We start from the raw sequence: 26788 nt of genomic DNA, 5'->3' as shown, positions 1-26788 counted from the left end.
ATGTTTTTGCTATTGTGAATAGAGCTGCAACAAACATACGTGTGCAGGTATCTTTTTTGTAGAATGATTTGAGTTCCTCCAGGTATGTTCCTAATAGGGGAATCGCTGGGTCATATGGAAGGTCAATTTTAGTTCTTTCAGAAATCGACACACGGTCTCCCAGAGAGGTTGCACTAGTTTGCATTCCCACCAGCAGTGTAGAAGTGTTCCTTTTTCTCCGCATCCTCGCCTGCATCTGTTGTTTGTTTTGCTAATGATGGCCATTCTTACTGGGGTTAGGTGGTATCTCAGTGTGGTTTTGATTTGCATTTCTCTGATGATGAGTGAGGCTGAGCACTTTTTGATGTGTCTGTTGGCTGCCCATATATCTTCTTTTGAGAAATGTCTATTCATGTCTTTTGCCTACTTTTTAATGGGGTTGTTTGTTTTTTTCCTTTTGGTGCATTTGAGTTCCTTGTAGATCCTAGATGTTAGGCCATTGTCAGATATACAGTTGGCAAATATTTTTTCCCATTCTGTGGGTTGTCTCCCTGTTCTCTTGATGGTTTCTTTGCTTTGCAGAAGCTCGTTAGTTTGATGAGGTCCCACTTGTCTATCTTATTTCTTAAGGTGTTGGCCAGTCTCTATTTCTTATGCAGTTATCTGTATCATGAGGTTCTACCCATACTGCTCAAAGACTTACCAGGTAGAGGATTTTCCCTCTTTCTCCTTTTCCTTACCATTTTGGATGTATTAGAACCACATTCCAGATAATCCAGAATACTGGGAAAAGAAAAGAATAACCGGCGGAGAACTCCCACCATCTATATAAGCATTTTGAAATATTTTCTTTATTTAGAAGTAACCACATTAAGTAAGCAGTTTTGGAGTCTGTGGCAAAGTCCAGCCAACTCCATTTTCTCCTCCTCTTGCACACACAGACTGCTTCTCTAAGCTTTCCTTGCCAGTGGGTGTGACAATGTGACAGTTCTGCTAGAGCAATGGGAATGGGTGTGCCCATCCGTATTCTTCCCATTTACTGGCTGTCCTTTCATGGAGATATCTCAAGTGCAAGAAATAAACTCTGCCTGTGTTAAGAGACTGACATCTTAGAGTTTGTTTGTTGCAGATGTTAGCCTAGGTTCATCAACATAGAGCCTGAAATTTCAACGAACAATTTCTCATAAGCTTATAGAACACATTATGAGGGATTCATAAGAGTATTTCTTGATACATAAAAATTTAAAAAGATATTGCTGGGCTGCTGGATTGTCTGTAGACTAGGTGCAGAAAAGTATAGGATTAAACATATGGTTTTGTTCTGTAATGAATATTCCTGGAGTGTATATACTTTGAGGAGACTGAAATTCACTATTTTCCCTTTCCTTTTCCTATTGTTTTGACTTCTACAAAAACAATGGGAATATCTTATAGAATCCCATATACTTTTTTTTTTTTTGGTTGAAGTCTCACTCTGTCCCCCAGGAGTGAGTGCTGGAGTGCAGTGGCACGCTCACAGTTACCGCAACCTTGAGCTGCTGGGCTCAGGCGATCTTCCTGCCTCAGCCCTCCAAGTAACTGGAATTACAGGCATGCATTACCACGTCAGGCTAATTTTTTAATAATTTATTATAGAGGCGAGATGTGCCATGTTGCCTAGGTTGGTCTAGAAACCCTGGGCTTAGGCAATCCTTTTGCTTCCACCTCTCAAAGTGCTGGGATTACAGGCGTGAGCCACCCCGCCGGGTCCATATCGTTTTTAAACCAGTGTACATGCTGCATAACCTTAGGCAAGCTGTTTAACTTCTCTGAGCCTCAATTTCCTCATCTGTAAAATGGTCATAATAAGACCTACTTTCTGGAGTTGTCTAAGGGCGTTAAAGGGGATAATATTTGTCAGTGCTCAGCAGGGCACATGGTACTTTCCCACTAAACTGAAAATTTCCTGAGGGCTGAAATGTGCCACCTTGTCTACCATTGTACCTCCAGTGTCTAACACAGTCCCACAGATGTCCACCACACACACTGAGCAGGCTTCTCTTGCTAAAATAAAGTGTTAATGCAAAGTGTTAAGGATCACATGGTAGGCACTCAATGGTTAGTTATTTACCAAACTTAGAGTATCTTAAAGAAACCTGTGTATTTCAAAGGAGAGACAACATTCTCTGAATTGGCGAACTAAGAAAGGTGTTAGAGGAATGTGGACATGGTCTCTGACAATCTTACACCTTATCCTTGAGGTACTGGGTGGGTTGATCTATCAGTTTGCCAAAAGGGTGAGAGAACAGGAATTTGCAAAAGAAGGTGGGGGACCATCCTATCTCTAATGTGTGTGCTTGGGATTGCTCTATATTTGGATAACTCTCTCATCTGAGGTTAATCCTCTTTGTCCGAGTCATCCAGCCAAGGGATTAACTGCTTTAAACTCCAAGCCTCGCTGGCCCTGACAATGTGAGCTTTGTGTTGCCAAGGCCCGGGAATTCAAGGGGTCAATTTCTATCGATTTAATATGCAGGGCTCCTTTGTGGTTGTTTAATTCCAGACCCTTAATACTATGGAGGGAGAAACTGAGGCCTCAACAGGGGAGGTAACTTATTTCTTGTGGCAGATTTATCATCAGAACTGCTTTTCCCATCCAGCTTAGTGTTCTCTTCTGTGCTCTGGGCTAGTCCCCAGTGAAGAATTCAGGAAAAGAGCCTTAGCTGAAAGAGCAAAACAATGGATCTGTGGGCGTACTGGTGTACTGATGTGAATTCCATGTTGTGTTCTGGAGAAGTCTCCAGTCTGTCTGTGAAAAGTCCAGCCTGCTCCCTTGCTATAGATGGGCTATTTGGAAACACCCCCAAGGGGCTGAGTCTCCAACCACTTTCTGGCTTTAAGTGCTTAGCTCAAGATTCACATTCAAGATGAGAAAGCTCTCCCTAGCCCAGCTGAGGTCACATTCCCATAACTGAGGGCACCATAACTATCTGAGTCCCAAGACTGTGTATAGTGAGGAAAGGTGAGTGCCTCAGAGGAAAATGAGAGAGTTGTTGCTGAAAGAAGGGAGCATGGTTGCTGAGCAGGCAAAAACCCACAGACTTTCACCTCACACATTGATCTAGCTTCTCTTGTTAAAATGAAGATCACAAAGTCTTAGTTTTGTTGGTGAGTGTTGAAGACTTAGAAAGTCTGAATATTTCTTCATTTCCCCTTCCTTTTCTAAGGGATTCAAATTTTCATAACTATTTTCTTGCTTGCCCTGGTCTTGCATTTTAAGAATTAAGTGTGTAAAATTCAAAGATATATGTATTTCCTCCTTAAATCTCTTTTCTATCCATTTATGTATTCAGTGATGTTTATTGATTGCCTACTGTGCTAGGCATTAGAGTTAATGATAGATAAAGAAGACATGACCCCTATTTCCCGGGCATATAGTGTAGCAATTCATAAGGAAGCTCTGTTTCATGCACATCTCAACACAGTATTCACGCAAACATACATTTACATATATATAATTTTTTTTTTTTGAGTTGGAGTCTCACTCTGTAGCCCAGGCTGGAGTGCAGTGGCATACTCACGACCAACCCAGTGTTGACCTGCTGGGCTCTGGCGATCCTTTCACTTCAGTCTTCCAAGTAGCCAGATCTACAGGTGTGCTATCATGCCTGGCTAATTTTTTTAAAAAATTTATTGTAGATGCCAAGTTGCCCAGGCTGATCTCGAACCCTTGGGTCCAGGCAATCCACTCGCCTCAGCCTCCCAAAGTGCTGGGATTACAGGCTGAGCCACTGAACCCGGCCTATAATTTTTAAGTTGTGTACTTCAGGGATGTTAGCTTGCTTATAACCTGAAGACCTGTAAGCCCAGACTCTGCTCATCAGAGGTACTAACTTTGGTTAAAGAAAGGATTGCATCATTGAATCACACTGATGATTGATTCTGCTAAAGAACATGATTTGGCATTCTCCCCGTGCATAGAACATCTTGAAAGTTGAAGAGTAAAAATCCATCTTGGGACCAAACTGCCTGCTACCCTGTTCTCCAGAAACTGGGAAGAGCGGGTGTCCTTCATCTGTGCTGCTTCTGTTTGCAGGCTGTGAATGAGGGCTGTCACCTCAGGTTGCTTTGTTGTTGTGTGGTAGCGTTGGAACACCGGACAGCATATTGCTTTGCTGTTATCAAGTTATTTGTATAATCCCAGCAATCAGCAATTGTGTAATAACTTTCAAGAGCAAAAGCCTGGAGATATTTGCTTAGAGAGAATAAAAATAGGGACAGAATGAGGTGTGCTCTGTATCCCATGCAGAAAGTTTATGACTGCACTTCACAATGACAGGATCGTTCCTTGGTTAGAATTCCCTGTGGGACTTTCCCTCGTCAAAGTTCAGAGGAGGGCCATGTATTCTGGAAGGGAAGCCTGTCTCATCTTCCTTTGTACGCTGACAGAGCTAGAAAAATTGCCTCAGCCCTTGGGATCTGGTCAGGCTTGTACTAATAGGAAACTAATAGGCAGTCGTTGTGGTTTTGAGTCCAAGGTCAATTCCAGAGTACAGACTTAAATGAGCATAGAGTCTTCTGTTTTTTTTTGTGTTGTTCCATACATATTAGCAAGAGTATAGTCTCTGAAGTCACATTGCTGGGTTTGAAGGTTGTCTTCTTCACTTACTAATTGCATTTAAATGCTCAATTTCCCTGGTTGTAAAATAAAGACAATATTAAGTAGTGCTCTATCTCATACAGTTGTTAAGAGGAATGAATTAAACAAGACAATATGGTGCACAGCACAATGCTGGACATACAGCAAGTGTATTTGTAAGTTACTACTATATAGTAATAATGCTGTCTAATAAACAGCCCCAATTATCTCAGTGGCTCATACAACAAACATTATTTTATCTCACTTGTGAGTTTGCCAGTCAATTGAGGTGTCTGTCTTTCATGCTGCAGGTCAACTTCAGGTGTGCTCCATGTGAGTTTCATCCAGCTACCAGGATGCTATAAAGCAGCACAAGGGACATATTATTCTCATGCCAAATGGCAGGAGGATGTGAGATGCCAAACTGTCCTAGCACATCTTAAGCCTCTACATACATTATGCTTGCTGACATTTTGTTTGACAAACAAATCATGTGGCCAAGCTTCCATCCACATCAATGAAATGGGAAGCATACTCTTTTCACAGTGGTGTGGAAGACACCACAAAGTTACATGGCTAAGGATGTGGATTATCCCATGTTACATGGGGGAGAAGAATTGGGAATAAAAATTTGACCTACCAAAGCAAGTTGCCTATGTAACAAGATGTTGAGTGGAACATTTTTATTGCCCCAGAATGGGCATTTAGAGTGCAAATCTAAACATAAGAAGTCGTATACATTCTACTTTTTAAACAACTGAGGTTTCAAATCCTGGCCTATTGCGTGTACTAGCATGAGATGAAAGGCTTTTCTCTCCTCATAAAACCAAGTGAAGAGCTCTGAAAGGCTCCCCTTATGAAGATGGTTATAAGAAGGGAGGCAGGGTATTTTGCACCAAGGCTGGGTGTTTGCTGACCTGTGGTGCTAGTGGGGTGGGGAGGACTATGCACAAGAGCTCCTCAGAAGGCACAGCGTGTCCCCCAGAGTTTGGAGCATATGAAGATGTAGAGCCCTGGGCTTACTCTAGTCTGGAAAATTCGGCAGGCAGGCAATTTAACAGAGTAGCTCATCCCAGCAGGGAAAGGTGGGTGGTAGTACAGTGCTAGGGGAAGAAAAGAACATTTTTCTACTGCATTCATTGAGAGCTTGGGAAAGTACAGGAGGCTCCACAGGAAGAAGCCTGACATTCAGGGCAGGAGCAGGAGCTCCAGGGCTGTATGAGCAGTAACTGAATCATGAGAGGGGGAGGTCTGCCTGGCGAAGTGGCTGGGTACATGGACAACTGGTGGGTCTGAAGCGGGACCCAGCTCTCCCTTTCTGAGATGTTCCTCACCACCCAAGGGAGCCAAGGTGAGGCTGAACACTGTGTCAGGAAAACTGTATACATAGAAACCACTGGCATCAGAGGGCCCAGTCCAAACCAGAGTGATGCCAGGAGGGACATTTCCCTGTCATCGTCATCATCATCATGGTTATTGTTGTTGTAATTATGCTTCACTCATATTCCAGTTTGAAGGAACAAAATTAATGTCTTCTTCCTCCATTCCTGATTCTCCTTCATAGCTTCTTCCCTCCCCTCTTCGCTCTGTCTGGAGCCTTACAATATTTTATACGTCAGCTAATGAACTCTCCCTGGGGGGAGGCAGGGCTGGGGTGTGGGCATGCCGGCTGATCCGCTTGGGGCTCCCAGCTTTTGCTTCTAATCCCCAGCTTCTATCTGGGCTGTAGCAGATGGAATCCTCTGCAGGATGCTTGGCCAGTTGCTCTACTTTTTAAAACAAGGCGGGGTCCCACATATATGAATAAAATGCTGGCAGGAAGCATATCTTTGCAAGGAGCAAAGGGTGGGCTTTTTTAGGGGAACAAGATTTTCCCAGTGGTAAGAGTTATCTTTATAAAGATAAGTCCGTTTCTAATTTAACAATCCTTGACTTTCAAGGAGATATTAAAACGCTAAAGTAGATGAAGTAAGAAGTTAAGATGTACCTAAGGTACTCTGTCATTTGAGATGCGAGTACAAAGCTATAACGAATACTTCACTTGTTCTCAAGCTTAGATCTGGACCATTTGGTGACCTGCCCAAATTTAGCAAGTGACAAACCCCACTCCTGGCTCTGATTGCTGTAAACTAATTAATACCCAGAATATTCCAAACCTTGTGTTTGCAAGGGAATTGGGAATTACTCAAATCTATTACTGAACCCAGTGAATATTCACATTTCCCTGGATGGTAGTTGGTTTTCTTATGATTGTTAATTTTTTTATTTTCTGATTAGAAAAGGGGCATTTGTATTGAATAAGATTTGGAAAACAAGAACATTTACAAATGGTAAAGCTCTTCATTTATGCTGTCAAGTTGCTTTCCAGGAATCTTGTTCTAATTTATCCTAGAGCTAGCAATATATGAATGCTTGCTTGTGGTATATGACAACCTTGCTTGCAACGAAAATTATTAAAAGGAAAAGCAAACATTTTTAATTTGTTAGGAGAGAAAATGTCTTTTTTAACTTTTTATTTATTTGATTGCTTATGAGACTGAACACTTTTATTTATTGACTGATTGTATTTCCTCTTCTAAACATTGTCTTTTCATGTTCCATGTCCATTTAAAATGGAATGTTAGTTTTTTTCATCTTTGTCCGTAAGACTTTGTGTATATTGAGGATATTACCCTCCTTGATATGCTCATAAGAAATACTTATCAGAAATACTCTTCTTTTTTTTTTGAGTTGGAGTCTCATTCTGTCTTCCAGGCTGGAGTGCAGTGGCAAACTCACAGCCACCTCAGCTTCGACCTACTGGGCTCAGGTGATACTTCTGCCTGAGCCTTCCAAGTAGCTGGAACCACAAGCATGTGCCACCATACCTGGCTAATTGTTTTGGTTTATTGTAGAGAAGAGGTCTCGCCATGTTGCTCAGGTTGGTCTTGAACCCCTGAGCTCAGGCAGTCCTCTTGCCTCTGCCTCCAAAAGTGCTGGGATTACAGGCTTGAGCCACTGCACCCGACCAGAAATACTCTTGTAAATATTGCAAACATTCCCTAAATCTATTTACCTTCAGTTTTGTACTTCTATGATCTTTCTGCTGTGTAGAAATCTAACTTTTTATATATTCACATTATCAGTGTTTTCTGTTAAAATCTTACTTTTGGCTGGGCTTGGTGGCTCAGCCTGTAATCCTAGCACTTTGGGAGGCCAAGGCGAGTGGATTATCTGAGCCTGCGGGTTCCAGACCAACCTGGGCAACTTGGTGAGACCTCATCTCTACAATAAATAAAAAAATTAACTGGGTGTGGTAGCACGCACCTGTAGTTCCGGCTACTTGGAAGGCTAAGGTGGAAGATCACTGGAGCCCAGCAGGTCAACGCTGGGGTGGCTGTGGGCGTGTCGCTGCACTCCAGTCTGGGCAACAAAGTGAGACTCCAACTCAAAAAAAAAAAACACAAGAAAAAAATATTTATTTTTATGCTGAGAAGTTCTTTTTTTGCCCTAAAATCAGGAAGGTATTCACTAGCAAATTTTTATTATTATTTTAATTTTATATGTGTTCTGCTAATCTGTTTGGATTTTGTTATGATTTGTGATGTGAGGTAGGGATCTCTCTTTATTTTAGTCAATTTTAACTTGTTAATCAGTTCCTTCAGTACCACTTAATGAATAATTCTCCTTTCCCTGGTGAATTGAAAAGCCACCTGTATCATTTTGTTCCATTTGATCTCTGTCTCTTGTGTCAAAATTAATATAGTTGCTTAAACTTTATGTTGTTTTAATATCCAGCAGTAAAAAATCCTCTTCATTCTTACTTTTAAAGTGTTGCCTGGCTATTTTTTACCCATTTATTCTTCCTGAATTCCTGAATCGTGTTGGAAAGTTAAAAAAGTTCAGTTGGAATTTAGATAGAAATTACATTATGACATAATTACATTACAAATTAATTTGGTAAGAACTAGCATTGCAGAACATGATATATTTATTTGTTCAATGTTTGTTTATGTTCTCTCTATATTCTTAAATTCTTATTGAGAATTTAATATGTACTAGGCGTTAGGTTCTTTAAATTCAGTGTAGTGTTTACTTTTCCCAATTTACTCAAGATGATTCAGATAGTAAATGGCAGAGGTGGAGCACCCACTCAAGGTTTTCTGATTCTGAAGTCTGAGGTGTTAACTTCTACAATCTATCCTCTCTCTTAAGACTCCTGCAAATGATCTCCCATGGTTTAAAGTGGCAGGGAACTAGTCTAAGAACATACACATTTTTGTTCTTATGTTAGTAACTTATTTTGTTGTCTTCTTTCTGAAATAAAAAAAGGATAAGCCTGCTTTTGCTTGTAATTTAGCACTATTGATTTAAACAAAGTTTTCTTTACCTCAGGCAAGTTTTTATCTAGTGCTTTGGTTTGCAGTCCTAGCTGTAAGTAAGAATCAGGTGAGGAGTTTAAGAAATTTCCTAGCTTTCCTGAGAATACTTAAACCAGAATCTCTAGGGATAAGAGTGGAAATTGAATTTTTAAAATAAGGTGCCTAAGGATCCTAATGTGTAGCCAATACCCAGTGATAGAATCAACCTTTAGTTATTTATTTCTATTGCTCTATTTTCCCATAATTCTTGGGTAGAATCTTTGCTTCTTTGTTTTTCATGTCTATTATAATATGTCATAATTTTTACCTTTTTATATTTTTTATTTTTCTTTTGAAGGTGGACTCAACAATCAGGCAGGGAACAAACTAAGCAGGAAACCCACTAGCAAGAAGGGAAGAAAGAGAAGTTGACTTAGAAATGAAAGCAAATAAGATCTGAACATTGTTACCCTTTAACAACATGCTTTCTTATCCCAACCTGGGAATTAGTTTCTTTCTGCCATTCCCTTCACCTATGCACATACTTCAAGAAGGCATCTATTTATATTAATGGTATCTTAAAAAAGTAGTGCTTGCCCATTGACTCCAGGAGTGTGACTCCAAAGACTGTATTCCCAATAAGTGCTAAACAGTCTCCTGTTGGGACTCCCTGTATGTTAAGTACTACAAATGTTTTATCTCATTGATATATGCTCCATTAAGCCAGGGGTGCTGTGGTTGCAGGTACAATGAGCACAGAGCCAAATCCAGAATAAGAGTTAATCAACGATGCCCACTGCTCCTCCATCAAGAATTAGGCCATGATGTGTACAAATGGGGTTCCCAGACATCCTCCCTGGGAATTCAGTCTGGAAAGCAAGAGTGTCTGGGGTCGATTCCCCTGTCTGAATCTTTTTTTTTTTTTTTTGAGTTGGAGTCTCACTCTGTCACCCAGACTCCCGGCCACTGCAGCCTTGACCTGCTGGACTCCGGCGATCCTTCTGCCTCAGCCTTCCGAGTAGCTGGAATTACAGGCATGCGTTACCACGCCCAGCTGATTTTTTGATTTTATTGTAGAGATGAGGTCTCGCCAAGTTGCCCAGGCGGGTTTCGAACCCGCGGGCTCAGGCAGTCCACTCACCTCAGCCTCCCAAAGGGCGGGATTACAGGCTGAGCCACCAAGCCCGGCTCTGAATCATTTTTTAATGGCTTATCTTTTTCCTGCTGGTTGACTCTCCCATCCTGTACCTTGTGAGCCATTTGGACACCACTTTCTGTTTCTTTGTCTGCCAGCACACTTGCTTCAGAGCTGGTTTCTCCACTTCTGGCGCCCTCTCCCTCCTTTCTGCTACATCTAGTGCCTGTTTTGTCTCTCTGAGTGATTTAACAGAACTGGACGTTCCAGTTAAGATACTTTGCACCTCGGGCTCATCTTTCCCAATCTTTTATCTGTTCTTGTCCTGCACTTTCCAAGACATCTATTGAAATAAGAGCTGAACCCGGAGGACATTATGTTACGGGAAATAAGCCAGATGTGAGAGACAAATACTGCCTGATCTCAGTGACATGTGGAATCTAAAAAAGTTGACTTCATAGAAGCAGAGAGTAGAATGGAGTGTGGAAGGCAGGGGAGATGTTGGTCAGAGAACACAAAATTTCAGCTAGACAGGAGGAATTAGTTCAAGAGATCTGTTGTACAACATGGTAGCTATAGTTAATAACAATGTATTTCATTCTTGAGAATTGCTAGGGTAATAGAGTATTCTTACCACACAGAGACGCACACACACAAGATAAGTCTGTGAGGTAATACATGTATTAATTAGCTAGATTTAACCATTCTACAATGGATATATATTTCAAAACATCATGTTGTACATGATAAATATGTATAATTTTTTTCCAATTAAAGAAAGAAATAAGAGTTTGAGAAAGATACAGTGTGGGTGGGCCACAAAAGCATAGTGCCTGCTTTTGTGTATCTAGGAATAACCTAGAGCAGGGGTCCCTGACCCATGGGACATGGACTGGTACTGGCCCGTGGCCTGTTAGGAACCCAGCTACACAGCAGGAGGTGAGCAGTGGGCGAGTGAGTGAAGCTTCACCTGCATTTACAACTGCTGACATTACCTACTTCTGTCAGATCAGTGGTGGCATTAGATTCTTGCAGAAACACAAACCCTATTGTGAACTGCAAATGCAAGGGATCTAGGTTGTGCACTCCTTATGAGAATCTAATGCCTGATGATCTGAGGTAGAGCTGAGGTGGTGATGCTTGTGCTGTCTCCCATCACCTCCAGATGGGACTGTCTAGTCGCAGGAAAACAAGCTCAGGACTCCCATTGATTCCGCATTATGGTGAGTTGTAAAATTATTTCATTACATATTACAGTGTAATAATGATAGAAATAAAGTGTACAATACATGTTTTGTGCTTGAATCATTCTGAAACCTTTCCCCTTCCCTGCCCCAGTCTGTGGAAAAATTGTCTTGCATGAAACTGGTCCCTGATACCAAAAAGGTTGGGGACCACTGACGTAGAGAGTCGAGATCTGGATCATTTCATACAGTAAATACAAAGAGGTTCCCTGTGCACATTGTGCTGCTTGTGGGCTACAAATGGAGGTGTGTATGTGGATCTTCATTTGCTAAAGGCCAGTTATTTGCCTAGCACTTTCTGAAGAATAGAGCTGGTGAGTGGTAGAATTATGATCCAGATCTTTGGACTCCTCATTTAGTGCTCTTTCCTCTATACTGGGCATGTCTTCACTGAAGGTCTCCAGAGATGAGCAAGAAGAGATCAATTGGGTACAAGTTGGACTTGATAGTTTGGAGAAACTAGCTAAGCTGACTCCAGGGGAGACAGTCCTGAACTCTGAGCACACTTGATCTGTGTCCCTGACATGTCTATACATTAATTCCTTACTTAGGAATCACCTGGGACTGGGTTGAGACCTGTTTCCAAGAGAGGTGCCTTGAAGAGGTACACAGGAAAAGTATGGTGCCTGTTCCTCTGAACGTTACCCCATTTCTAGGTGTGCAGCTTGTAGGTACTAGTTCAGAGGGGGTGCCTTAAATGCCTCAGGAAATGTAACCTTGCTGTGGTTCTCATCATGGGAAAACCATCCTGGGGTTAACACCAGGGTGGGCAAAGGGTGTTTGGCTTGCTGGTACTGGTTTGCCATTCTTTTCTCACCACATTCATTAAATTATCAAAATTCTATGAGGATTTAAATGGAATGTTCCAGCCCCAGGGCCCATCTGTTCACGCTATTTATTCCCTCAGGGAAGTCACGAATCTGTCATTTGCGATTTTAGTTTTTCGCATGTGTGATGCCAGTGGTGTTTCCTCTGCGAGGCACGACTCTCCAGGCAGAGCTCTTGGGGGGATTGTGAAGCTAATGGCACCTCCTTCCTCAGGAAGTGAGAAATCCGCAACCGAGTGTGAAGTACAGCAGCCAAGAACCTGGTGAGGGGGTCTGGTGGAATAATGTGCATTTCTTACCTCACAAAGCAGAGTTTCAAGCCTGAAGAGGAATCAGGGACTTCTTTTAAGTCAGACTAAAACTTTTTGCGGTCCAGAGATGCCAAAAATATTTCTTCTTGAATGGGGAGTTTTCATTTGCTGGGGCTACCATAACAAAATACCATAGTCTGGGTGGCCTAAACAACTGAAATTTATTTCTCAGTTCTGGAGGTTGGAAGTCCAAGACCAAGGTGTCATCAGGGTTCGTTTCCCCTTGAGGCCTCTATTCTTGGCTTGCAGATGGCTACCCTCTTGCTGCCTATTTACATGGTCTTTCCTTGGAGTGTGCACACCCAGATGTGTCTTTCTGTGTTTCCATTTTCTCTTCTTATAAGGACACTGGTCAGATTGGATTAGGATCCACTCTGACAGTTTCATTTTAATTTAATTAACTCTTTAAAGGCCCTGTGTCCAAACACAGTCACATTCTGAAGTACTGGGGTTAGGAATTTTGAGGGGACACCATTCATAGTGGTGAGTGAGCGTGTGAGTGAGGATATTAACACATGTTGAGTTTGTATTCCATGACAAATTTCTATTCCATGACTCATGGATCCATTTGTTTTCTCATTTGCTGAAAAGGACCCTGTGGATCATCCGGCAGTGATCCAAACTGAACTTTGTATAATCATTGTGCAGTCAATACAAGGAGGGAGGCCTCCCTTAAGAACTCAGAAATTTAAAATCAGGGCATAAAGAACAGAGTGGGAAAATGAAGTTATCTGAAAGAGAGAAAAGCCTCCCCAGCCCCACTGTACTTGAGCATAACTGGATTGAATATATCGACAACAGTAATGGGGATAATAATATTGACAGTGGTAACAACTTTTGACTGAATGTGTGTTCTAAATGCTTTAAACATAGTACTTATTTGATAGCTACAACTCTAAAGAAAGAGCACATCTGTCACTCTTAAGAGGTGTTGGTTAGCCTGGTAGGCAAAGAAAAAGGAGCTTTGCAGAAGGTGATGTTGGCAGTGTTTTCCAGATTCTGCTCAAGAAAGAGCAGTCTAGCCAACAAATCAGGTATGAGACTTTCCTTAGAAAGGTTGTGCCTACTGTGGGAATGAGTGTAGCAGGCTTGAAACTGGAGACCAGGAGCAGTGACTCATACTTCAACTTGCTCCAATTCTGTGCTCTTAGCATCCTTCCAAATATGGATTGACTTCCGTGCTATCCTAGGGTAGTTCACTCCTTGCAAGTAAGTGAAGTGGCATTCTGGTTGGTATCTTCATCTGGAATGCTTGGGTAATAATTGGAGAGACACTTTTGGTTATAGGGCTCATGAACCAGGTTTTTGGCCTGATTTAAGGTAACAGCCAGACTATTGTACAATCACCAGAAACTTCATGGCTTAAAACAACCGTATGTATCATCTTACAGTTCTGGAGGTTGGAAGTCTGAAATGGATCTTACTGGGTAAAAATCAAGATGTCAGCAGAGCTGTGCTTCTTCTGGAGGTACTAGGGGAGAATCTGTACTCTTGTCTTTTCCAGCTTCTTGAGGCCAACTTCAATCTTAGGCTGTGACTACTTTTACCATCTTTAAAGTCAGCAGCTTAGCATTTTCAAATCTCTCTCTGACACTGACCCTCCTGCTTCCCTCTTTTACTTGTTAAGGACTCTTGTGATTGAATTGGGCCACCTGGATAACCCAGGATAATCTTCCCATCTCAAGATCCTTGATTTAATCAAACTTGCAAAGTATCTTTCACCCTGAAAGATAAATACTCATAGGTTCTGGGGATTCAGATGAGGACATATCTGGGGAGCCATAATTCTGCCATTTATAATTACAATTGCTCCTTGGTATATGGGGGGATTGGTTCCAGGATCCCTGTGTAAACCAAAATCTGGGCATACTCAAGTCCTGTAGTTGGCCTTATGGAACCTATTTATATAAAAATTCGGCCCTCCCTATAGGCGCGTTTTGTATCCCATGTGTCTTTGATCCACATTTGTAAAACCACATATAAGTGAACTTGTGTGTTGGTCAAGGGTCAACTGAACTTAATTACATCAGCCTTATAATAAAAAACCTTCAATGGCTCAAACCAGACAAAGGCATCACAAGAAAAGAAATCTGTAAACTGCTATCTCTTATGTATAGATGCAGAAATCCTCAACAAAAATGCTAGCAAACTAAATCCAGCAACATAGGAAAAGGATTATACGGCATGACCAAATGACATTTATCCCAGGAATTCAAGACTAGTTTAATATTAAAAATAAATTAATGTAATATGCTATATTAATGGAATGAAAGAAAAAACGCACATGACTATCTCAATAGACACAGGAAAGCATTTGGCAAAAATTCAACTCCTTTTCATAATAAAAATACTTTGGAATAGAAACAGAACTTTCTCAGTCTGATAAAGGGCATTTTCAAAAACCCCACAACAGCATAGTTAATATTGAAGACTGAATGCTTTCCCTTTAAGACGAGGAACAAGACAAGGATGTCCACTCTCACTACTCTCATTCAACATTGTAGGACACATAGCATGGACTTTAGGATGAAGGAAATTGGACTCAGATGCTAGCTCCATCAGTCACTAGTTGTGTGGTTTTGGAGAAAGTGCTTAACCTCTCTGAGTGTGCCTCAGTTTCCCCTTCGAATCCTACCTTAGAGAGTACTTGTGAGGACTGAATGAATGTCTAGTTTCCGGCCCTGATCTGGGCATGTGGCAGATGCTCACAAAATATTCTTTATACTTTCTTATTTGGGTGCTTAGCTTCATCTTAGAGAAGAGAGAAAGGTATGGATGAGAAAGGGTGGGGGTTAGTGGGAAGAAAATGTAAGCTTTTCTGGGATATTCTAATTAATGGGCAAGGCTGGAAACAGATCAACTGCGCCCTTTATGCGGCTGTTCCAGAACAATTTCATTATGCCATGCCCTCTGCTTGGGGCTTCTGGGAAAGCATCTTGTTCTCAAGCCCACGCACTGACAGCACTGTCTGGCCACTCTTCTTCCATCTCCTGGCAGGAAGGCTCGATAAGGGGTTTAGAAAGCAGACTGTCCACAGTCTTGATTTTGGAAAAGAAAAGCTTTTTCTGTGGAGCAAATAACCTGCTGGATGAGAAAAAAAGGAAACATTCCAGAGGCATGATGGTTACAGAATGGGCCCGGGGACAGTCCAGAAGGTGTTTGTGTGAAGGGAGCTGAGATGCTGGGAAGGGAGGTGGGTGGAAGGGAGGGAGGAGGGAGATATTTGAGGTGAGTGTTCTGCTGGGCTCTAGTATGCTACCTCTACAGTGGAGTTAAAGTTTTAACCTCTACATATTGGGGCACAGAAATAGTCCCAGGGGTTCATCAGAATTTTTATGTTAACTTTGCAAAGCTATGCAGATTGCCGAGTAGTTCTCTGAGATTTTCTTTTTCTCATTATAAGCGTTAAAGTGACATACATTTTATGGACTGTAAGGAGACTTGGGAGAAGATAGTGAATAATGAAATTTAGTGCTCTGAAGAGAAAAACATCCCTCAGGTATTTGAGCCTATTCCACGGGAGGAAAAAGAAAGAGAATATACCTATGAAGGCTATTCTCTTTGTCAGGATCATCCCAAGAGCTCAAATCAAATCTGGAATTGTGCAGAAAACGCATTACTGCCCTTCGGGAACAAATCCCATCACCAACCCTGCTCTATGTCTAGCAGAGATTTCCAGCCCCTCTCAGTAGCTGTTTTCACCCTCACCCACCAGTGAGTCATCCTCAGAGGCTGCTCTCTGAGAAGGTGGGATGGGAGAGCAGGAGGAGGTGTCAGAATGTGAAAGCTGTTCTGTTCTTTCCTTGAAAATTAGCTCTGCAGCAGTGATTTTTCTGCAACAGAACAATTGAATGGACCAGATGCGCACCAAAGGGCTGAACCCTTCAGCCTCCATACAATTGAGTTTGAGAGCCCTGCTTTGCCATGTGCAAGTCTTGTGTCCTGCTGCCTTTCAAACGGGAGTGAAATACTCATGGTGACAGTGTACTTGTGAGACCCTTGGAGTCAGTCCATTCCAACAAATACTTCACCCTGGGGTAGGTACATGTGACATATTACGGAAATGAGTGTGTTGAGTATATTGCCCTTGAGAAAATTAGAGTCAACCGGGTAGCACAAATGTGCAAATGAGCATCTCATGAGGTAGAGTGAAACGAAGGCAGTGGCAAAGTTGCAAGTAAAGTGCTGCAGGAGGAGAAATCAATTGTTCAGAGTTGGCATTAGAGATAGTAGAAGCCAGCAAAGGTATAGTACGCCTAGGAAAAGCCCAGCACATGAATGTGGCTGCAAAAACAGATGGGACCAAAATGGTAGTAACATATTGGACAACCAGTATGATGTGTCTAAAACAGACTATAGTTGTGTGGTCATCACTGGTGGCTTTGAGGGCCAAACAAAGGAAATTGGTAGGGAACTCCTGAAGGTTTCTTTGGAGAGGATTTGCTTGGTCTGATGTGATCTGTGGATGGAGCCAATATGACTTCATTGTTTCTGGCCTATATCCCGGACTCAGAGAGCCTGGGTTAGAAACTCAGTCCTGCCACTTACTAACTGTGTGATCATGAGTATGATTTTCCTTAGTCTCTGCTTCCTCATCTGTAAAATGGAGACAAGAATAGTACTCATGTAGGGATCTTGGGAGGGTTAAATGGGATGATGTGTGTAAAGTGCTTAGCTTGTGCCTGGTACTTAGCAAGGACCCAACAAAGGGAGCTCACATGAGTAACCATTCTGAGGGGATGTCAACCATGGGGTGGATGGATTGGGAAGAGAGGGACAGTAGGCCTGAGGTCATGTGGAAAATTGTTTTTGGCATGCAGACCAGGCATGTCAAGGCCTGAATCTGGACAGTGACAAGAGGAAGGAAAAGAGGGACCGAGGATGACTTGCTGAGAAGGAATAGCTAGGACTTGGCATGTATGGGAAGTGGGGCTGAGGAAAGTGGGAGGAGTCAGCAGCTGGGGTTTCTAGGTTAGGGCAGCAGGGAGGGAGGGTGGGAGGAGTGTTGGAGGAATACCAAATCCCGTGTTGGGCATTTAACCGACTGGTGGACATCTGAGCAGACAGTCTCAGGAGCCTACTGCAAATTCAGGGCAAGGTTAAGGTTGAAGTGTGATGTGTAATCGTCCAGGGAGACAGAGTAGAGGCAGAAGAGAAAAATGCATGTGTAGAACCATGGAGAACATTTCCAGTTAAAATGGAGGTGGAGGATAAGGAACAGGAAAGGAGAGAGAGAAGAAGCATTCAGGGAGGAAGGAGGAGAGACAGGAAAGAACTGGTGTCACAGACTCCATAGCAGGAGGCGTCTAACCAAGATGGGGGTCAAGGAGGATGGAGACCAAGCGGAAGCTCCTGAACGGCAGTGAGGATATGACTAGTGAGTTCCAAGGACATGCTGCCCTCGCAGTGGTGAGACCAAGAGCCTCAATGCTGGGAGTGAAGGTGTGATTGTATGAGGGGCCTACAGGTTAGTGAATTCTATTAGATCTTTGGTGGTGAAAGGGATGAGAGAGTGTCGATCGAACTTGAAGAAAAGGGGGTTGAAGGAAATATTTTCAGGATGTGTGGTATTTGAGCATTTTTACAGGGTGAAAAGTAAGTGTGAGGAGGAGGAGTAAGAGCTTGAAGATTCACAGGGGGGAGATGGCAGATGACACCAAGTTCAGGAGCAAATGGGACAAGGTGGGACTGAGAGCACAGTGGAGTATTAGCTTTAGAAATGAGTAGGGATACTGGGGAGGGGAAAGGGGGAGACTGGAGTGGATGAAGATGGGAGACTTAAAAAATTTTTTTAAAATGTGAAATATGTGGGGTGCGATACAAATATTCATTATGCGTGTACCCTTGTTGATGAGGTGTGCTCCCCCCACCCCCCGACAATTTCCTACTACTGCCAATCCCACCTCTCTTCCCCTGGCAGTTTCCCACTGTCAATCCCTTTCTCATAGTATTTTATAGTTGTTCAAGTCCACTTATGAGTAAGAATATGTGATACTCGGTTCTTTGTTTCTGTGATAGATCACTCAGTATTATAGACTCTAAGTTCATCCAAGTTGCTGTGAAGTTTATAATTTTGTGATGGGAGACATTTTGAGAGAAGGTATTCAGTGAACTGGAGGTGAGGTTAAGAAGTAAGAGGGAGAGTTTTGAAATTGGGTGAGGTTCACGGAAAATGTTTGGCACTAGGAATAAAACTAGGCACTAACTCACTAGTTAGTGAGTTAGTTAGTGGACAAGTAGGACTAGAACCCAACTGATTTGAACTGCTGTAATGGGGGTTGAACTGATGAACACACACACTTGTGTGTATACATATATGTGTATTATGTAAACCTATACATATATTTACCATGCGTGTTTGGCAGCCTAAGCAATGGGCAAAAGAAAGTGGGTTTATAGGCTGGGCATGGTGGCTCATGCCTGTAATCCCAGCATTTTGGAAGGCTGAGGTGAGAGGATTGCTTGAGTCCAGAAATTTGAGACAAGCCTAGGCAAATCAGAGAGACCTTATCTTTACAAACAATAAAAAAATCAACTGGGTGTGGTGGCAGGAACTTGTAGTCCCAGTTACTTGGGAGGCTGAAGTGGTGGGATTGCCAAAGCCCAGGGGGTCAAGGCTGTGGTGAGCTGTGATCGTGCCACTGCACTCCAGCCTGAGTGACAGAATGAGATTCTGACTCAAAAAAGAAAAAAAAAGAGTGGGTTTATGTAGGGTTGGAAAGAAAATGGTTTATGTAGTCCCTGTCTCTGGTTTCTCATGGATACTGACACCATTTCACTGAAGGTTAGTGCACAGTAAAAGATAGAAGACTAAAGACTATTTGGTGACTGTTGCGTGCCAGACCTTGAGAGAGGTGCCTGATCTCTATTAGCTCATACATGCTATCATACCCCAGTGAGGAAGGCCACATTATTATTCACATTTTGCAGACAGAGAAACTGAGGCTCATAAAGGTTAAGTGACTTGAATACGATCACACACAGAGCAAGTGGTGCAGGTAGAAACTGACGCCAGTGCATTTGTAGGAAGTAAGCATTTTCTCCTAAGTCTCCTGCCCATAGCGCAAACTTGGTCTCAGTGCTAATTAGACAAGAAAAGACAGCATTTCCTGTTGGGTCAGATGAACCAGTGAGCAAAGGCTTTGATGCAAAAAAAAAAAAAAAAAAAGCAAAATTGAACCGCCACCCTCCTGTTCCACTACTAAAAGGCAATATGTGTGGGAACCTTTTCTTCCTTTTTCTTTCTTTTTTCTTTTTTTGAGGATGTCTGCTCAAATGCACAGGAATTGACAAATTCTAATGGTAGTCTATTTCAGAGTGAGTGTTAAATTATTCAGAGGTAGGCACAAATAGACTGTCTCCAGCAGCCTTGACTTCCTGCTTAAACTTGCAGATGTCAATTTGCTTGAGCCCAAGAGGGTCTGCAGATGATGCTCTGGCTAGGGAGGGAGCAGGCAGCAGGGCTTCCATCCACTTCCCAGGAGGTGGGTAGTGGCTGGCTCCTGACTGGAATCTGCAACTCCAAATTCTCCACATTTCCTGTCCCCAGGCTGAAGGGTCAATGGGGCACTGCTTGGCACCATGGCAACAGAGCCTTTGGCCAGGGCTGCTTCTTGTCCTCCCCCACATGGGTGTCTGCAAGCCTTCCAGGTATGCAATCCACAAGAAACAGGAACTACCACAGCACATTTCTGTGGTGATCACGTGTATGATTTTGCATGCTCTGAGCTCTGAAGGGTCCACATGTGCATGAGGACTTTCTGCAGGATGGTTTTAAAAAGTGAGGCATAGCCGGACTTGGTGGCTCAGCCTGTAATCCTGTGCTTTGGGAGGGTGAGGTGAGTGGATTGCCTGAGCCCACGGGTTTGAGACCCCCCTGGGCAACTTGGCAAGACCTCATCTCTACAATAAATCAAAAAATCAGCCGGGCATGGTAACGGGTGCCTGTAATTCCGGCTACTCGGAAGGCTGAGGCGGAAGGATCGCTGGAACCCAGTGGGTCGAGGCGGCCACTGTACTCCAGTCTGGGTGACAGAGTGAGACTCCAACTCAAAAAAAAAAAAAAAATTTAAGGCTGGGCATGGAGGCTCATGCCTGTAATCCAAGCACTTTGGAAGGCGGAAACAGGAGGATTACATGAGTTCAGGAGTTCGAGACCAGCCTGGGCAACTTGGTGAGATCTCGTATCTACAATAAATCTAAATTTAGCTGGGTGTGGTGGCGCATGCCTGTAGTTCAGCTACTTGGAAGGCTGAGGCAAAAGGATCGCCTGACCCTAGAAGGTCGAGACTGCGGTGACCGTGAGTATGCCACTGAACTCCAGCCTGGGCAACAGAGTGAGACTCTAACTCAAAAAAAAAAAAAAAAAAAAAAGTGGATACGTCCATACCTTTCTGCGACTGTCTTTTCAGTGCTCATCCTCTTCTCCCCCAGGGACCTATTTGTTTCTTCCGATGAGGATATAGTTATAATTCGGAATCCATTCAGGCTTGCTCTGATTTTAGGCCTTCCCTGTGGAAATTATTTGAGGGATGGCCAGGGCAACAGGTTAGCTGCAACTTGGTTGATTATTTAATAGGTGATCAAAACCAGGACATGTATGTGAGTAAAAGGGGATACTCTAACTCCAGAACATTAGGCATAATCAGGCACTGCCTGGAGCAACTTGGGAGGATGGCCACTCTAGAAAGAACATGGGCTCTGGAATGAAGCATTTTGCTTAATATTCAAGAACCTCAGTTTTCTCTTCTGTTAAACTGCAACCTACTTTTCATGATCCTGTTGGAGTAATATATATAATATGCCAAGCACAATTCCTAACATAAAAGTGTTCAGTATGTATTATCTCCTTTTTTTCCCCTCTCCCCCCTTTCCTTCTTTCTTTTTAGAGATGGGGTCTTGCTATGTTGCCCAGGCTGGACTTGAATTCCTGGGCTCAAGTGATCCTCCTGCCTCTGTCTCCTGAGTAGCTGAGAATACAGGTGTAAGTTATACCACCCTGCTCCTCTTTTTTCTTTAAAAAGTCAGCAAGCCAAATAAAAACAACAGCTACAACAAAAAGGGCTCTGAACCAGACATCAATCTTAGATTTCCAGCAGGTGGGATTGAGCCCTGCCTGTTTCACTGCCTGATCCTCCCCGACTGTTTCAGTGCATGGTAGAAGATTACTTTTCCAGTCAGCCATTTTCTTTTCCATTTAGATGTTTCTAGTCACTATATAACAGTGTTTCTTAACAATTTCCCCCCATTTTTACCTTTCCAAAGCATTTTTAGACATTTTTTTGCCTAATTGCCAAAACTCTTCCCATCATGAAATTTTAATACCGTAGATAGACTGTATGTCTGTTTATGCATTGTGGTCCTTTGAGGATGTTTGTGACCATCTAAGATGTTTTTATCCCTCCCCTTGAAGAACTGGTTATCACCCACTCCAAGAAGGGATATTTGTCCTGTTGGGGGGTGATGTCACTCACCTCTTTTGAGAATGTATGACATTTAGTATGATCATTTTTCATTCTTCCTACCCCATCTCACATTCTTCTATGTCAGGGATGTTGTACTTCTCAGTGAGAACCTGCCTTCATAGTGGGGAGGGGAAAAACCATGAAAAACGGTAAGATCTTCCTTCTGTTGAGAAAGTGCTGCATGGTACATTATCTCTAATCATCACAGGAATCCTGCAAGAACGTTTTCTTTCATGGATGAGAAAACCCAGAGTAGGAGAGGTCAGTCACCCCCGACTGCGTGGCTGAATATAAGACTAGGTCTGTCTGATATACCAGTTGAAACCAGGTCCCTGCACTGTCTGTGTATTTATAAAGGCCAGGGAGAAGGTAATGGTGGAAGGGATCAGCGTTTACTGAGCTCTTACTGTGTCTGGTACTTCGTTAGGTGCTTTACCTACTTAGCTTATTTATTTGAACAGCTGTTCTGTGAAGTAGCTGAGGGGGTGGGTGAATGTCCTTAGTTTTAGAGACAAAAGATATATTTTCAGTGATTATTTTTTTCAAAGTTCACACGGCCAGCAGTTCATAAAGGCTGGATTATTACCTAGGTCTGCTTCTCCTAAAACTTCTCTGTTTATTGTGAATCATGGCTCCCAGGAAGAAGGTGTTATAGCCTCCTCCTTGCAGAAGGTGAGAGAACCACAATTGTAGCGTTCCCCCACTGCCCCCTCCCCAAAACACACACTCAGTTTTTTTTTGACACAATTAGATACAAAGATAAATATAAACCAGAATATTTTGAAAACTTTTTGCATATTACCATCATCACAAATTACTGATTTTACAAACTTCTAGGGGTTTGGGTGTTCCAGATTAAATGCCACTGGTCTTTGGTATGGCAAAGAGTGACCTGTGTTTTCTGGAGTGAATTTAGCAGGATACCAGTCAGGTAAGTCATACTTGGATGCAGCGACTATATTAGTCTGCTTTGCATTGCTGTAAAGGAATACCTGAGACTGGGTCATTTATAAAGAAAAGAGATTTATGTTAGTTCACAATTCTGCATGGCACTGGCATCTACTTGGCTTCTGGTGAAGCTTCAGGAAACTTTTACTCATGGAGGAAGGCAAGAGGAGACAACATGTCACATGACAAGAGTGGAAGTGGGAGAGAGGGGAGAGGTGCCAGCCTTTTTTAAACAATCAATCTCTATGTGAGCAGATAGAGCCAGAACTCGCTCATTACCGGGAAAATGGCACCAAGCCGTTCATGAGGGATCTGTCTCTAGCATCAGGGATTAATTAGATATGCCCAAACACCTCCCACTAGGCCCTGCCTATAGCATCAGGAATCATAATTCAACATTAGATTTGGAGGGGACGACATCCAAACTATATCAGTGGCAAAGGTATAAATTTCGGATCCATAGGAAGCAAATGGCCTGACCTTGGCAGATTGCTGAGAGGTTTGATGCAGTTTGTGGGTGGTTTAATCTCTAGGGACCTTTGGTACATTCTCAGTGAGAGAAGCTTTACTTACATGCACTAATCTCAGCCTGTTGAGAACCAGTGGGAGAGCCCAACCCTGTTGGGTGCTTTGTTCTAGGCAGATGACCATATGGTAGAATAAGGGATCTTGGGTGCAAGCTGTCCATCAGCTCTAATGTTTCATTTTATCAATGGCCATAGGTTCATAATGGTACTCAGAATAAAACACCTCATGGGTCATTTTTGGAAGATGCTAGGGAACCAACTTATTCTTTTGAAAACTGGTAAATAAAGGAAAATCAGATATTTCTCTTGCCTTTCCTGTACAAACTGATAGCCAAGTGGGGCCAGCCATTCCCTCTACACCTTGGGGCAAAGAAGGTCTAGGCTCCGGCAGGCAAACTATCTTCTTAGTTGTCAGCATGTCTGTCTCTCAGGAGCAGGAATGGCTGCTTCCTTCCCTGGGGGAGGTGAAGGTAGTGACCATCAGGGTTGGCCAGCTCTCTTCCTGTGCCAAGATGTATCTGAAGGCTGGCACACGGGATCCAGAGCTGGCAGTGATGAAAGAGAGTGTAGCAACTTTGGTTGGAAAGGCAAGAGTGCTCTGAGTGGCCTGTTCATTCCTGTTCTCCTGACTGGGATTCTGGCACTGGAAGGAAGAGCTATCTGCTCCCAAATTAAAATTGAATCTGTGCAAAAGACAGTCTGAAGGCAAAGTTATTAAAGAACTGGTGTGATTTTTTGGGAAAAGTATGGGTGACCCAACTCATAAGTTGGGGTGACTTGGAAAAAAATTGGAATAATTGAGTCTCAGTTTCCTCAGCTAGGGGATAAGAGAGTTGGGTCAGATAAACTCCAAATCCCATTTAACTTTTTCCTGGTTCTATCAATTTTAAAAAATAATTTTAAAAATATAACTTGAGTATGTCAGTTGAACACTGCTCCAGCCTCCAATTATGAATCACCCCAGTTACTAATGAGGGTTTAAGTCATACTCCTTTTAAAAATTGTGTGATTCTAAACATGAGATTGAGGATGAGGGTAGCATTAGAGCATTTACCACACAGCTATCATCTATTTTTTTTTTGAGTTGGAGTCTCACTCTGTCACCCAAACTGGAGTGCAGTGGCCGCTCCCGGCCACCGCAGCCTCGACCTGCTGAGCTCCGGCGATCCTTCCGCCTCAGCCTTCCAAGTAGCTGGAACTACAGGTGCGCGCTACCATGCCCAGCTAAGTTTTTGATTTATTGTAGAGATGAGGTCTCCCCAAGTTGCCCAGGTGGGTCTCGAACCCGCGGGCTCAGGCAATCCACTCACCTCAGCCTCCCAAAGGTCTATTTTTAACTTACAATTAGATTTACAATGGATAAAGCAGTCAGCAAATCACTAGTGAGTAGTTGTGTGTCAGACATGAGGTGGACAAATTATAAGTGCACTTTAAAAAAATTTTTTTTTAATTTTATAGATGTGGGGTACAATTCAGATGTGGATATACAGATGTTCATTATGCAGATACCCTTGTTAATGAGGTCTGCTTCTCATTCCCCGGCAGATTCCCACTACTGCCAATTCCATATCTCCCTCACCCCCAGCAGTTTCCTGCTACTGCCAGTCTTTTTCTTATAGTATTACGATAATTGTTCAAAGTCTGCTTATGAGTGAGAACATGTGATACTCAGTTTGTTGTTTCTGTGCTAGATTGTTCAATATTATAGACTCTAACTCCATCCAGATTGCTGTGAAGTTCGTGATTTTGTCCTTCTTTATGGCTACATAATAGTCCATCGTATATATGTACCACAATTTTTTTCCAGTCCTCTTTTGATGGGCAGCACGTGTGCACTTACTTTCAATCTTAGAAATCTCACTTTTAAGATTTTATTCCAAAATATATAGTTATTGACAAAAATATGAAAAATGCGAATATACGTATATATACACATTCATTCACACAGGCTATTAGTTGTGGCTAATAACGTTAATTGATTGAAACACATCAAATGTGTTTAAACCATAGGTTCATAATGTTACACTTCAAGGGTCATTTTTGGAACATGCTGGGGAACCAACTTGTTATTTTGAAAACTGATAAATAAGGGGAAAGGATCAGGTGTTTACCTTGACTTTCCTATACAAACTGAATCTTAGGACAACCACATGGTAGATGAAGGGATGTTTTTCTTTATAGCAGTATTCCAGCTAATAAATGAAGAAAGAACAATAGAATTGAACTTTTGCAGTCTAAATTATAGAGTCTAGGCAAACAGTCACCAATGACTGTTAGCACACAGATTTTGTGTGTCTCTTGAGAGAAGTACCACAATACTATCTATGAAATAGCTTTGACCAAAACGGCAATAACAAAACCAACCAACCAACCATAAAGATTCCCCAAACCCAACAACAACAACAAACTAAAAAATCTTAACTTGAACCTGAGCAAGAACATGTCAAATAGAACTTTGTGATGATAGGAATGCTCTGTATCTGCACAGTCCAGTACAGCAGCCACTAATTATGCGGATGTGCTGAGTACTTGATGAAATAAGACTGGTATGACTAAGGAACTGAGTTTTAAATTGTATTGAATTTAACTTTAAATAGGCATATATGACTATGGGTTACTGGATTGGACAACACAGTTCTAGATCTACATATCAATTTATGGGAGACGCAGGGGACAGAAGAATGTGTTAAATGATACTGTATGGAGGTAAATAGCAAAACACACTCTGAGGGGACTACAGTTGGCCCTCTGTGTCTGTGGATTCAACCAACTGCAGATTAAAAATATTTGGAAAAAAATGAATGATTGCATCTGTACCAGAGATGTACAGATGTTTTTGGTCATTATTCCCTAAACAATACAGTATGACAACTATTTATATAGCACTTACATGGTACTAGGTATTATAAATAATTCAGAGATGATTTAAAATATATGAGAAGATGTGTATAGGTAGATGCAAATATTACACCATTTTTTATCAGAAATTTGAGCATCCACGGATTTTGGTATTTGTAGGGGGTCTTGAAACTGGTCCCTCATGGATACTGAGGTTTGACTGTATAGGACAAAACTCTCTGGTTTCAGCAACAAATAAGAATAAGAATGAATAAATGAATATGAATGAATAAAAACAGTGAATAAAAATAGATAGTTCTGGGAACATAAATTATTAAAGGTAAGTGATATAAACTGATTATAAGGTATAGTGTGTATTTAGATCCTGATTTGAACAATTAAATTAATAAAATTATAAGACAATTTGAAAAAATGAAATACTGACAATGTTTTAATAATGTTATATAATTATTAATTTTTAGGAGTGATAATGGTATACTGATTATTTTTTTAAAATAGTCTTATTTTTTTAGAGATATTTCTGATATGGATAAAAT

General features: G+C 42.0%; 1 protein-coding gene across 4 annotated transcripts in view; it reads left to right on the top strand.

The window, feature by feature from the left end:
* Positions 1–26788, top strand: part of SV2B (synaptic vesicle glycoprotein 2B) — a 205713-nt gene that overhangs the window by 11403 nt on the left and 167522 nt on the right. Inside the window, exon 1 of one of the 4 annotated variants that reach the window (XM_008055554.2) lies at positions 16471–16491. The exons of the other annotated variants lie outside the window; for them this stretch is intronic. The gene's annotated coding sequence lies outside the window, so the exon portion shown is untranslated. Of the gene's footprint in view, positions 1–16470; positions 16492–26788 lie in introns of those variants that run through there. 4 annotated transcript variants of the gene reach the window in all.

The sequence above is a fragment of the Carlito syrichta genome, unplaced genomic scaffold (assembly GCF_000164805.1).
Source record: "Carlito syrichta isolate Samal-C Ts95f unplaced genomic scaffold, Tarsius_syrichta-2.0.1 Scaffold82142, whole genome shotgun sequence".
NCBI lineage: Eukaryota > Metazoa > Chordata > Mammalia > Primates > Tarsiidae > Carlito > Carlito syrichta.
The sequence above is the reverse complement of the archived record's forward strand: the minus strand, read 5'-3'. Positions and strand labels throughout refer to the sequence as shown.